We start from the raw sequence: 11,490 nt of genomic DNA, 5'->3' as shown, positions 1-11,490 counted from the left end.
TGCATCCAAGATTTGAATCATTCCCGAGAATGAAACCATCTGGTTGCTCAATGTACACCTCTTCTTCTAAGTCTCCATTTAGAAAGGCTGATTTCACGTCCATTTGAAATACTTTGAACTTCTGAAAGCTTGAGAGAGCAAGGAACATTCGGATGGCCTCAAGTCTAGCAACGGGAGCAAAAGTTTCTTCAAAGTCTATTCCTTCTTGTTGAGCATACCCTTTACAAACAAGTCTGGCCTTGTTTCTAATCACTTCCCCATTTTCATTCAACTTGTTTTTAAAGATCCATTTTGTCCCTATAATATTCTTATCTTTTGGTCTAGGAACCAACTCCCATGTGTTATTCTTTTCGATCTGCTCAAGTTCTTCATCCATTTCCTTGACCCAGCATTCATCTTTCCATGCCTCTTTTACATTTTGTGGTTCAGTGGAGGAGAGCAATGCCAAATAGCTTGAGGCTTCTGCAATTGTTCTTCTTGTTTGTATACCTGCCTCTTTCTGCCCCAAAATTTGAGATTCTGGATGATTCTTTTGAACGTACCTGGATGAAGTCTTCTCTTCTATCCTTATCTATTCCTCTGGTGCCTCTTGAGGTTCTTCTTCATCATTAGTCTATTTTGAAGGATGGTCTTCATCCTCTTCGATATTTTCATAATTTACTTGCCTAGGAATGTTTCCTTCTTCATCAACCACTACATCAATGCTGTCAACAATTCTTCCAAGTCTTTTACTATAACACTTGTATGCTTTGCTGTGGGGAGAATAACCAAAGAGAATGCCTTCATCTGCTCTAGGTTCAAATTTGCCAAGATGTTCATCATTATTCTTAATATAGCATTTGCTTCCAAAAATTTTGAAATGTTTTACCGAAGGAGTCTCACCATACCAGAGCTCATGAGGAGTTTGAGTGTTGTTCACCCGGACATTTGTTTTGTTGAGAATAATAACCGCAGCAAATGCAGCTTCACCCGAGAAGGTTGCGGGAGTTCCAGGCTCATCAAGCATAGCACGGGCCATTTGTTGAACCGTTCTGTTCATCCTTTCCACTACTCCATTTTGCTGAGGAGTCCTAGCTGTAGAGAATTCCCTTCTTATTCCATGTTCTTCACAGAAGTCGAAAAATTCATTCGAGGTAAACTCCCCACCTCTATCAGACATGAGGCATTTGATTTTGTGATCTGATTCGTTCTCCACCAAGGATTTGAATGATTTGAACTTTTCAAAGGCTTCATCTTTGTGCTTCATAAGTCCTATCCAACACATCCTGGAAAAGTCATCAATGAATAATATGAAATATTCTTCTCCTCGAGGTGACCTTTTCCTAGATGGGACACATATATCAGTATGGACAAGTTCAAGTGGCCTGCTAGTTGATCCTTCCTTCTCAGGGAAGTTAGTTATGGTTTGCTTACCAAACTGACATGATTTGCATATTGTGTTGTCTGGAATTCTGATGTTTGGAAGACCACGAACTGCCTGGTACTTGCATGCTTTCCTTATTTGTGAAAAGCTTAGATGCCCCAACCTTCGGTGCCATAACCAGTGTTCATCATTTTTGCTCAAATAGCATTGTTGTTGTCCTTCTTCAAATATGTATAAATTATTTGGAGTTCTTATGCCTTTGATCATTGTTTTTCTTGTATCAAGATCACGAACACTACATCCATTTGATCGAAATATTACCTCAGTTCCTTGATCGCACATCTGATTGACACTCAGTAGATTATGCTTCAAGCCATCAACATACAAAACATTTCCAGCTTTGACTTTTTCTTTCAGCTGAACAATGCCTTTTCCATTTATGACTGCAGGGGTATCATTTCCAAAAGAAACTTTCTTTCCTTTTTCTAAAGCACTATATGATTGAAGTTTTTCTTTATCACTTATCATATGCTTTGAACATCCACTGTCGATGTACCATTGATTTTCCTGTTCTTCTGCATATAAAGCTATCCCACATCTTTCTGGTTGCAGTTCCTTCATTCTCCATGTTCTGGCACTTGAGGTTTGTTCCTTCTGAGTTGCCTTCCGAAACCTGCTCCTGCATTCAGAATCTTCATGACCGAAGTTATTACAAATAGAACATTTAATTTCATTTTCAAGGGATGAAAAGTTGTTATAGGTCCTTTTCGTGATTCTTGTCATACTTCTTTGTTTTTGAGCTTCTCTAGTCATGATTGTCTTATAGGCAACACATTGAGTTGCTTTGTGGCCAAAGTTATGGCAAGAGAAACATTGGCCATTGAAGAAACCCCTGCGATTATCAAATCTATCAACCAACCGATTGTAGTTTCTACTGACATCCATTCTTGAGGCAAATTGGGAAGATTTTACCTGTGGCTGGTTGTGGCTTCTGTTTGTCCTTAAAGTAGATTGCCCCCGATTTTCTTGATAGTCTTTGTTCATTCTTGAGGTAAACTATCCCTGATTTACCTGATGATTTCTATTAGGCCTTTGCTCGCTCCTTCTTGCTGCATCAAGATAGCTTTTGGAGGTGGATGCTTGAGATGCTTCTCCATTATATCCCAGACCTGTCTTGATTAGTGGAGAACGTTGCATATTGATAATCTCATCCAGAGTTTCAGATCCTTTAACAAATTTAAGATTAAGGGCTTTTGTTTTCTCAATCTCTTTTCTAAGACCAACAATTTCAAATTCCAATTTTTCATGATGTTTTTCCCTTTCAGCCAGTTGACATTGCAGAGAATCAATAATCACATTTTTCTCTTCTAAACAAATTTTGAGTTTAGAAATCTCTTCATAAAGACCTTCTTCATCTATAGCATCCATGTAATCATCATCTTCAAAAACCATTAAAAGTTTATAATTATTACCTCATTCATCTTCGTCGCTATTTGAAAGTCCATCACTATCTTCATGAGTGTAATAGCTTTTCTTGTTTGCATTCTGTTTCTTGTTCCATCTACCAGGTTCCTTCCCCTTGTCAATCTTATCCTTATGAGGACATTTGGCAACATAGTGTCCGACTCTTCCACAAGAAAAGCATTTTAAAGGTAACTTACCGTGGAATCGTCCAACACCCCGTTGAAGGTTTTTGACAAAATTTTATTCTTCTTCATCTTCTGACACGTATCCTGACTCATAGTAATCTCCTTTGCCTTAAGCCTTGAAGGCAGCTTCTCTCCTGTCTGATGGTCCTCCTTTCCTCATTTCATAAGCAGTCAGAATTCCGTGCAGCTGTAACATGGTAAGGCTTCGTAGATTCTCTTTCTCTTCTATTGCAGAAACTTTAGATTCAAACCTAGGGGACAAAGATGTTAGAACCTTTTCAACCACAACACCCTCTTTTATTTCTTCACCCAAATTTTTCATACAATTAACAATCTCATCTACACGAAGGAAATAGTTAGCCACACTTTCATCATTGTGCATTCTGAGATTTTCATACTGAATTCTGAGGGTTTGAAGTTTTGCTCATTTTACCTGTTCATCTCCTTCATAGCTCAGAACAATCTTGTCCCATATTTATCTTGTGGATTTATACTGCATAACCTTCACAAATTCTGATTGAGATAGACATCCTAATAGAGTATTGAGAGCCTTTGCATTTGTTTCATATTTCTTCTTCTCAGCCGGATCTGTAGGAGTTTCTGATGGAAAAGTGTACCCTGTGTCTATGATGTCCCAAACTTCTGTACCAAGAGATTGAAGATAGGCAGTAACTCTTACCTTCCAATATATGAAGTTTGTCCCGTCAAAAATTGGTGGCCTGATAGATGCTTCTCTCTCGTAGTTGCTCATGATGATGGATCTTCCTTCAAGCAATCAAGCTTCTTCAGAAGGACCTGCTCTGATACCAATTGTTGGAAATAATACTGAGAGGGGGGGTGAATCAGTATTATCAAATTCTTTTCAATATATCTTCCAGATTTATACTTTAATTTATTCTTCAGATATTGATCATTAATTTGTATGTCAGTACCATATAATAATGAGCAAGAACAAGAAAAATAGATAGTCACACCAAAGAACACCAGATATAAGGTGGAAACCCAATGTGGGTGAAAACCACCTGTTGCAATATGTCTCTATCTTCTTTCAATTAGAAACTTCTTTTACAATGATTTTGTACTGGTGCAGTCTTTTACCAGTATGCAGGCTGTAACCTGCTGAGAGCTACAACCCTCTCTCATTTTCCAGTCTCTCCTGGAAGGGAGCTACAAGCCCCTTAGCTCTTGTACTAGCTGATCTACTAGTACGTAGGTGCTGACCTACTTCTTTTCTTCCAAGGACCACGTTTCATAATTTTCAGACTGGATCCATGAACATCAAATAATCATCAAGTACATGTGAATCAACCAATCTCCTTTTACAATCACCCAATGAGTCAACCAATAACTTCTCAGAATGCAGTAACCAGAAAAGCAATACCAGTAATCTAAACCTAGAACTTTGCAGCAATAGATAAAAGGCAGCCAACAAATATTTTAAGAAAATTCTGCAACTTCACCAATAGAAACCTGTGAATATCCACAGTTCTTCTGTGTCTGGACTGCACAGCTCCGCACCTGCACTGTCTGCCCGACAGCGTACCTCCGCACCTGAGCCTTTTGCTGCTCTGCGTACCTCCGCACCTGCGCCTTCTGCTGTGCTGCGGACCTCCGCACCTGCGTCTTCTGCTCTGCTGCGGACCCCCACACCTGCACCTTCTGCTGCACTGCGTACCTCCGCACCTGCGCTGTGGATTGCCTGCGGACCTCCGCACCTGCGTCTTCTACTGCACTGCGTACCTCCGCACCTACGTTGTGGATCCCCCGCGGACCTCCCAATAGAGCCAAATTAACAGTCCTCCAATGTGCCACAGACAGTCAGATCCACAGATCTGATCATGCGTGAGAGAGATCACGACCTGTCAATAGATTCGCCTTACAATTTATAGATTTCACCTTGATTTAGATCTATCTTTTCAAACAGATCACCCCAAAATTTCAGATCTTAAGATATTCAAATTTCACAAGTGACTAGCCAAGTGATCTCCTTTCCTTTTTATAGGCAAGCCCTTACTCAAACCATGGGACAAAACCATCGAAAACCAATACAATGGATTCAAAACTGGGGTTCAATAATTTAGATGCTATACCACGGACCAAAACCATAGGATCATGTACGTCGGACTAAATACCATGGACCACCATAGGATTTCCCACATGCGTGTGCTTTTCTCTGCATGAAAGTGCGTGTACTGGGGGTCCGCACCTTCTGTTTGGGTAACCTGCGGACATGACCACACTTTGTGAATGGCGTGCCTGCGGGCCCGCACCTTTTGAACGGTGTACCTGCGAACCCCTTATTTTCTATCATTTTGAGAGCCTGAACAGAGATTTGCCACTTGAGTGAGTTGCCATCAAGTACAACACCTGTGCCATAGCGCCAAACCTAAATCATAATGCCAATAGAATCTACATGGGAGATGGTTGATCAGATGCAGGCTTTGTATCCTTCATTATTTGTTGGGTCAAGGAAATGAGTTTTGGTATATATATGTATACATGTATATGGTTGTATGTACTGTGATGAGGTTTTTTATAAATCTCCAATAAGTGGCATGATTTTCATTTTGGTCATGGTTTGCAATAGATATTCATTGTAAATATTGCATTGGGCTATGTTTTAAAGTTCCATAGGCAGTATGTTTTCTTTTGAGCAGTTTGTTGGTCATAGGTGTCATAGAACACCAAGGACATTGTTCCCTTAAGGGGGATGGATTTGTAATAACCCCAAGTTAAGAGTTCACGTAATAGAGGTTAATAAAGGAAAAATAATACCAAGGTCATGGGACACGTATTCCAGGCTAAATGTTGAGCAAAGCACTATAGTGGGAATCACTTTCGGTTTATTAATGGATAAGGAATTTGAAAAAGGAAAAGAGGCATTAATTGGAATTTCTTTATGAGAAATAAAGGAAAATGGGAGAAAAGGATGGTGAACAGACACAAATTTTCATGCTAAGGAAATTAGAAGGAAAATGAAGAAATTAGAGACATCGATGATAAGAAGGCTTCAGAGAACCAGTTCACAACTTTTGTTAGTTCTAGATTTAGAATTAGTTTTAAAGATAGAGAGAGTGAGAGAACGAAGAGGATAAAGCATGCAAGAAAGAAAAGGAAGGAAAAGGAAAGAAGAGGATAAGGAAAGCAAGGAGAAGGTTGGATCCACAACTTTAGCAGGTAACAGGTTGCATGTGTGATTTTCTAGTTGAGGTGTGAATGCATGGTTCATGCATTTTTGTATTTGGTTCATTTATTGTCATTGGTATGGTTTTTTTCTAGTTTGATAGTGGTTTTAGCCTTGCCTTGCCATTTCCTAGATAGCCATGGTGTGTTGGGATTTATTTCTTGGTTGAGCTTTGGATTGCTGGAAGGTTTGGAACTAGATGAGGTGGTATTAGGAAAATTCCCAAGGGTTGGGAGTGGAGATGGTTTTCTCTGAGAAGCTTTCAATAGGTGGGTTGAGACAAGAAAATTCATCAAGGTATGGTGACAAAATTCTGTGGCATCCAAGCTTGTTTTGGTTTTGTGATCTCTTGACTATTTTTGGAGAGATTGTGATAGTTTGAGGGTGGAGGTATTTTAAACTTTGGATTCACTTGGTTTTTTATGTCTTGGATTATTCCATGATATCCCACATTCATTCTTGTAATATGGTACAAGGGTGATTGGATGAAATAAATATTTGGTTCAGCTCAATCTATGGTCGGGTGGTATGTGGAAGAACCTGACTTGTTTGGATTTTGCATAAGTTAATACAAGTTATTTTTCCTATTGTAATCTATGAACATTTGTACTTTATATCACGATGATTTGATGGTTGTTCTATCATGGTTAATATTATGATTATATGCTATTTATAAACATGATTTAGGACGTGTTTTAGCTATGGCTCTTGGTATGCTTTGATAAGTTAATGAATGGTTGATGAATGCATGGGATAATAGGTGTTGTTGCAATTACATGAGATGGTATTAAACTTTATCAATGATTTTCAACTAAAGTACAGAGATTTACACTCAAATATGCATTCATGACCTGTATCTTACATGTTTACCATACGTTTGATGAAATGTCTAGTATGTTCTAGTCATTCTAGGTCAAGTTTTTCATTCTAGTTTGAATGATTAGCATTTTCATCATGTTAAATGTGATTCGGTAATGTTATAGGAAGTTCTGGGAAGTGGTTTAAAGGCTAGCCTAGAAAAGTGGCTCAGATCTCAGGACCGCAGGTTCTAAACTGAGGAATTTAGGTCATAACCATTGGTACTGACACTTATGAGTGTGATTGGAGCCGCATAACTGCATGAAGGTAGTGCCAAGGGTGCGGTTATAGGTCTAGGTCAGAGAAAAATGGTTCAAGCTCAGGGGTTGGTAACTTGGGGTGGTTGTTCAGCCTCAGAGTGATTTGTGGTTCCTGAGGAAGGTTAGTAAGTCTCAGTTGTAGGCCCCGCTTCCTTAACTAGAACTATGAGGTTAGTTCATGTCATAATAGAACTTTTCTTTACATTTACCTGGAGGGCTTGTAAAAGCAGGTAAATGTAGGGAGGGGTGTGTTATAATTACTATGCAAGAATTGAAATTAAGGAATGGGCTCCCTGAGTGGAGATGGGCACTACAGTCTTGGTTCTCATAGGGACATGGGAATGCTAAAAACACATGATATACAAGAGGAGAAGTCGATGGAAGACAAGGCTAGAGCAGAGAGTGATTTAGGTGTTATGCATAAGGAAACATCATATTTTCAAGAAAATGGAGAGTGTAGTAAATGAGTGAGAGAATAAACTCGCTGAGAACAAGAATGAATGAATGCACAAAAGAAGAGAACGTAGAGCATGAATGGGAAATGGATGTGAAACTGTTGGGAAAAGATAACCTGCGAGAACTTGTGCTCTGCCTTGGGGATGGTATTCCTTATGATTTCTAAGGCCTATGAGTGCTCCTGGGATTTGATATTCTAGAGAGAGTTCAGTGGATTCGGGTGCTCAGGGGCTATACGAACAATGATGCATCCTTGCTATTAATTCTAACACAGAACAATGATGCATCCTTGCTATTTATTCTCTCAGATCAATTGATTTCTCACCTTGTCCTGAGGATGAACAACATTAGCTGGTTTGAAACGTCCACCCAATCCTTACAATGTGATTAATCCGGAAGGCTATTTTCTAAATTATGGATCACAAAAGTCTCAGATCTAACATTATTACCCTTCACGGAAAGGGAATGGCTGACAAGGCTCGTCAATTTGAGCGGGCACGACTACAAATTGCTAAGAAGAAATCTGATTTGGCGTTTCTCAAAAGGTGTAGTGACGCATCATTGATTCTAGTGTTTTCCCGTATTTCTCATTTTTAAACGGCTAACATTGAAAAATGATGCATCCTTGCTATTTATTCTCTCATATTGGTTGATTTCTCACCTTGTCCTGAGGATGAACCACATTAGCTGGTTCAAAATGTCGACCCAATCCTTACAATGTGATTAATCCAGAAGAATATTTTCTAAATAATGGATCACAAAAGTCTCAGATCTAACATTGTTACCCTTCACGGAAAGGGAATGGCTGACAAGGCTCGTTAATTTGAGCAGGCATGACTGTAGATTGCTAAGAAGAAATCTGATTTGGAGTTTCTCAAAAGGTGTAGGGATGCATCATTGCTTCCAGTGTTTGCCCGTATTTCTCATTTTTAAACGACTAACACTGAACAATGATACATCCTTTCTATTTATTCTCTCAGATAGATTGATTTCTCACCTTGTCCTGAGGATGAACCACATTAGCTGGTTCAAAACATCGACCCAATCCTTACAATGTGACTAATACAGAAGACTATTTTCTAAATTATGGATCACAAAAGGCTTAGATCTAACATTATTACCCTTCACAGAAAGGGAATGGCTGACAATGCTTGTCAATTTGAGCGGGCATGACTGCAAATTGCTAAGAAGAAATCCAACTTGGCATTTCTCAAGAGGTGTAGGGATGCATCATTGATTCCAGTGTTTGCCTGTATTTCTCATTTTTAAATGGCTAACACTGAGCAATGGCGCATCCTTGCTATTTATTCTCTTAGATCAATTGATTTCTCACCTTGTCTTGAGGGTGAACCACATTAGCTGGTTGAAAACGTCGAACCAATCCTTACAATGTGATTAATCCGGAAGACTATTTTCTAAATTATGGATCACAAAAGTCATAGATCTAACATTATTACCTTTCACAGAAGGGGAATGGCTAACAAGGCTTGTCAATTTGAGCGGGCACGACTGTAGATTTCTAAGAAGAAATCCGATTTGGCGTTTCTCAAAAGGTGTAGGGATGCATCATTGATTCCAGTGTTTTCCTGTATTTCTCATTTTTAAATGGCTAACAATGAATAATGATGCATCCTTGCTATTTATTCTCTCAGATAAATTGATTTCTCACCTTGTCCTGAGGATGAATCACATTAGTTGGTTCCAAACATCGACCCAATCCTTACAATGTGATTAATCCAGAAGACTATTTTCTAAATTATGGATCACAAAAGTCTTAGATCTAACAATGATAAACATGTTAAGTGCTTGCTCAAAGAGTTGATAAACACCTAAGTAGTGGCTTTCCATGGAGTTGAAAAGGCAAGAGGATAATAGTTGAGATTGATAAACTACTTAATAGGATGAGACACCCAAGACTTAATTGAAAGTTTTGATAAACACATGAGTGACTAGCCTTGCGGCTAATAAAATACTCAAGCATCTTCTTAGTAAGCTGATAAATCTCCTGAAAGTTGACTCTTTACACCTACAGTAACTTATCCAATTGATAAACCTCCATTTATACATATATATTCCTTCTCCTAGAACTAATATGAAATTCACTGCAACTTGGATTAACCCTTCTGGTTAATGATCTACTAACAAAGGGTGATTGTGGTGTTATATTTGGGGGAATGTTGACAAATCACTTAAGAAATGGTCTCTTCCTCTTACCATTGTTGAATGGTTTTTGGTTAGAGAACTCCTGAGAATTTACCTCCTTAGAATATGAATTTGTATTGGGGGTGGTCAAATACAATAAATATTGTGGTATAGTCGGCCTACGGTTGGGTGGAGAGCTGAAGTCCCTCCCTCAATTGCCAATCAGTAAGAAAAATAGTAAGTGCATTCACTTGGACTTATGTTGTGTTATGAACGTTGAATTTTAGTATTATGTGTTATAATAATGAATTAAATTGCATTACTTATGAAAGAATGGTATTATTCATGGATTTCTATGATAAGTTATGTTTGTGACTACATCCATGGTTTGGAAGGGATTTGCAAATCCATTTTTATTGTTGATAAACTCCTAAAAAAATGGTCACTTACCTAATATGTATGGGTACTTGCTTGTATAGTTGAACACCACTATTTGTAAATTTATTGATGATATGAACGAATAACATGGATAACATTCATGTATGGATTGCTGGAATTATGTGGTCAATGTGTGTGAGACACACTAGATAAGTAAATCGGGTAGTCCCATTGAGAGGCATGTAGATAGTCTATTTGTTTTTTTTGGCTATGTTTTAATACTGAGGTTTTATTGTGGTAATGGGGAATCTACCCTTATTATGTTAATACATGGCATTGTTGATCATATAGAATGTCTCCATGAGCCATTAGAGTCCTTGAGACTCTAAGTCTAGTCATCATTGAATAACAGGCTTACACTCGAGGTGGATAAACTATGTTATGACTTGCAAAGATTCATAGCCTATGTAGGCTAAGGAATGTGTGCCAAAATATGGAGATAATCTTAACCTGGGGAACGAAGATGTCTCTTTGCAGAATGGGAACTTATTGTTTAATGACTAAGATATGAGTTGATAGGAACAAAGAATGGGAGGGTTGCATCATGCTAGAGTTTCAATGAGATTTCAGGAAGAAGTGGGCATTGTTGATAGATGGTGTGGGATAGGAAAATTCTCACTTCCTACCACCAAGTTTTTTCATTGTGTCACGGATGGAGGTCAAGGATGTGACATCCATTGAGCATAGAGGCATTGTTGATAGAGGGAGGGACATAAATCCCTTCCCTATTGTTGAAATGGAAAGTGTTGGTTTACATGGAGATCTAGGACACTATGGGGCCCAAGAACTGAGATGATTTAGCGTTAAAATAAATGTGGTAGGGGTTGTGGTATCACATGATGTTGACTGTTACAAGATGCTGACAAGGTAGCACCCATGGCTAGAAGTCATGTCACTACAAAGCTTGAGGTCGTGGACGTGATTGTTCTTTGACTCTACTATGGGCATAGAAGATACAAAAGTCACATGAATGAGAATTTTCCCCATCACTTGATGAAGGATCATCTATCATGCATTAGAAATCTGGAAATGGAATTCTCTTAGTAGTGGGTGTGGCAAGAAGGAATAGAGGTGTTGTGGTGATGTGATGTGGTGGGAACCGCGCTGGCCCTCGAATGAGGTGAACGTGTTGTGTAGATG

This window comes from Pinus tabuliformis, chromosome 4_2 (genome assembly GCF_031772625.1).
Source record: "Pinus tabuliformis cultivar Carrire ecotype Pingquan chromosome 4_2, CPIR1, whole genome shotgun sequence".
Classification (NCBI taxonomy): Eukaryota; Viridiplantae; Streptophyta; class Pinopsida; order Pinales; family Pinaceae; genus Pinus; species Pinus tabuliformis.
Note: the sequence above shows the minus strand (reverse complement) of the source record.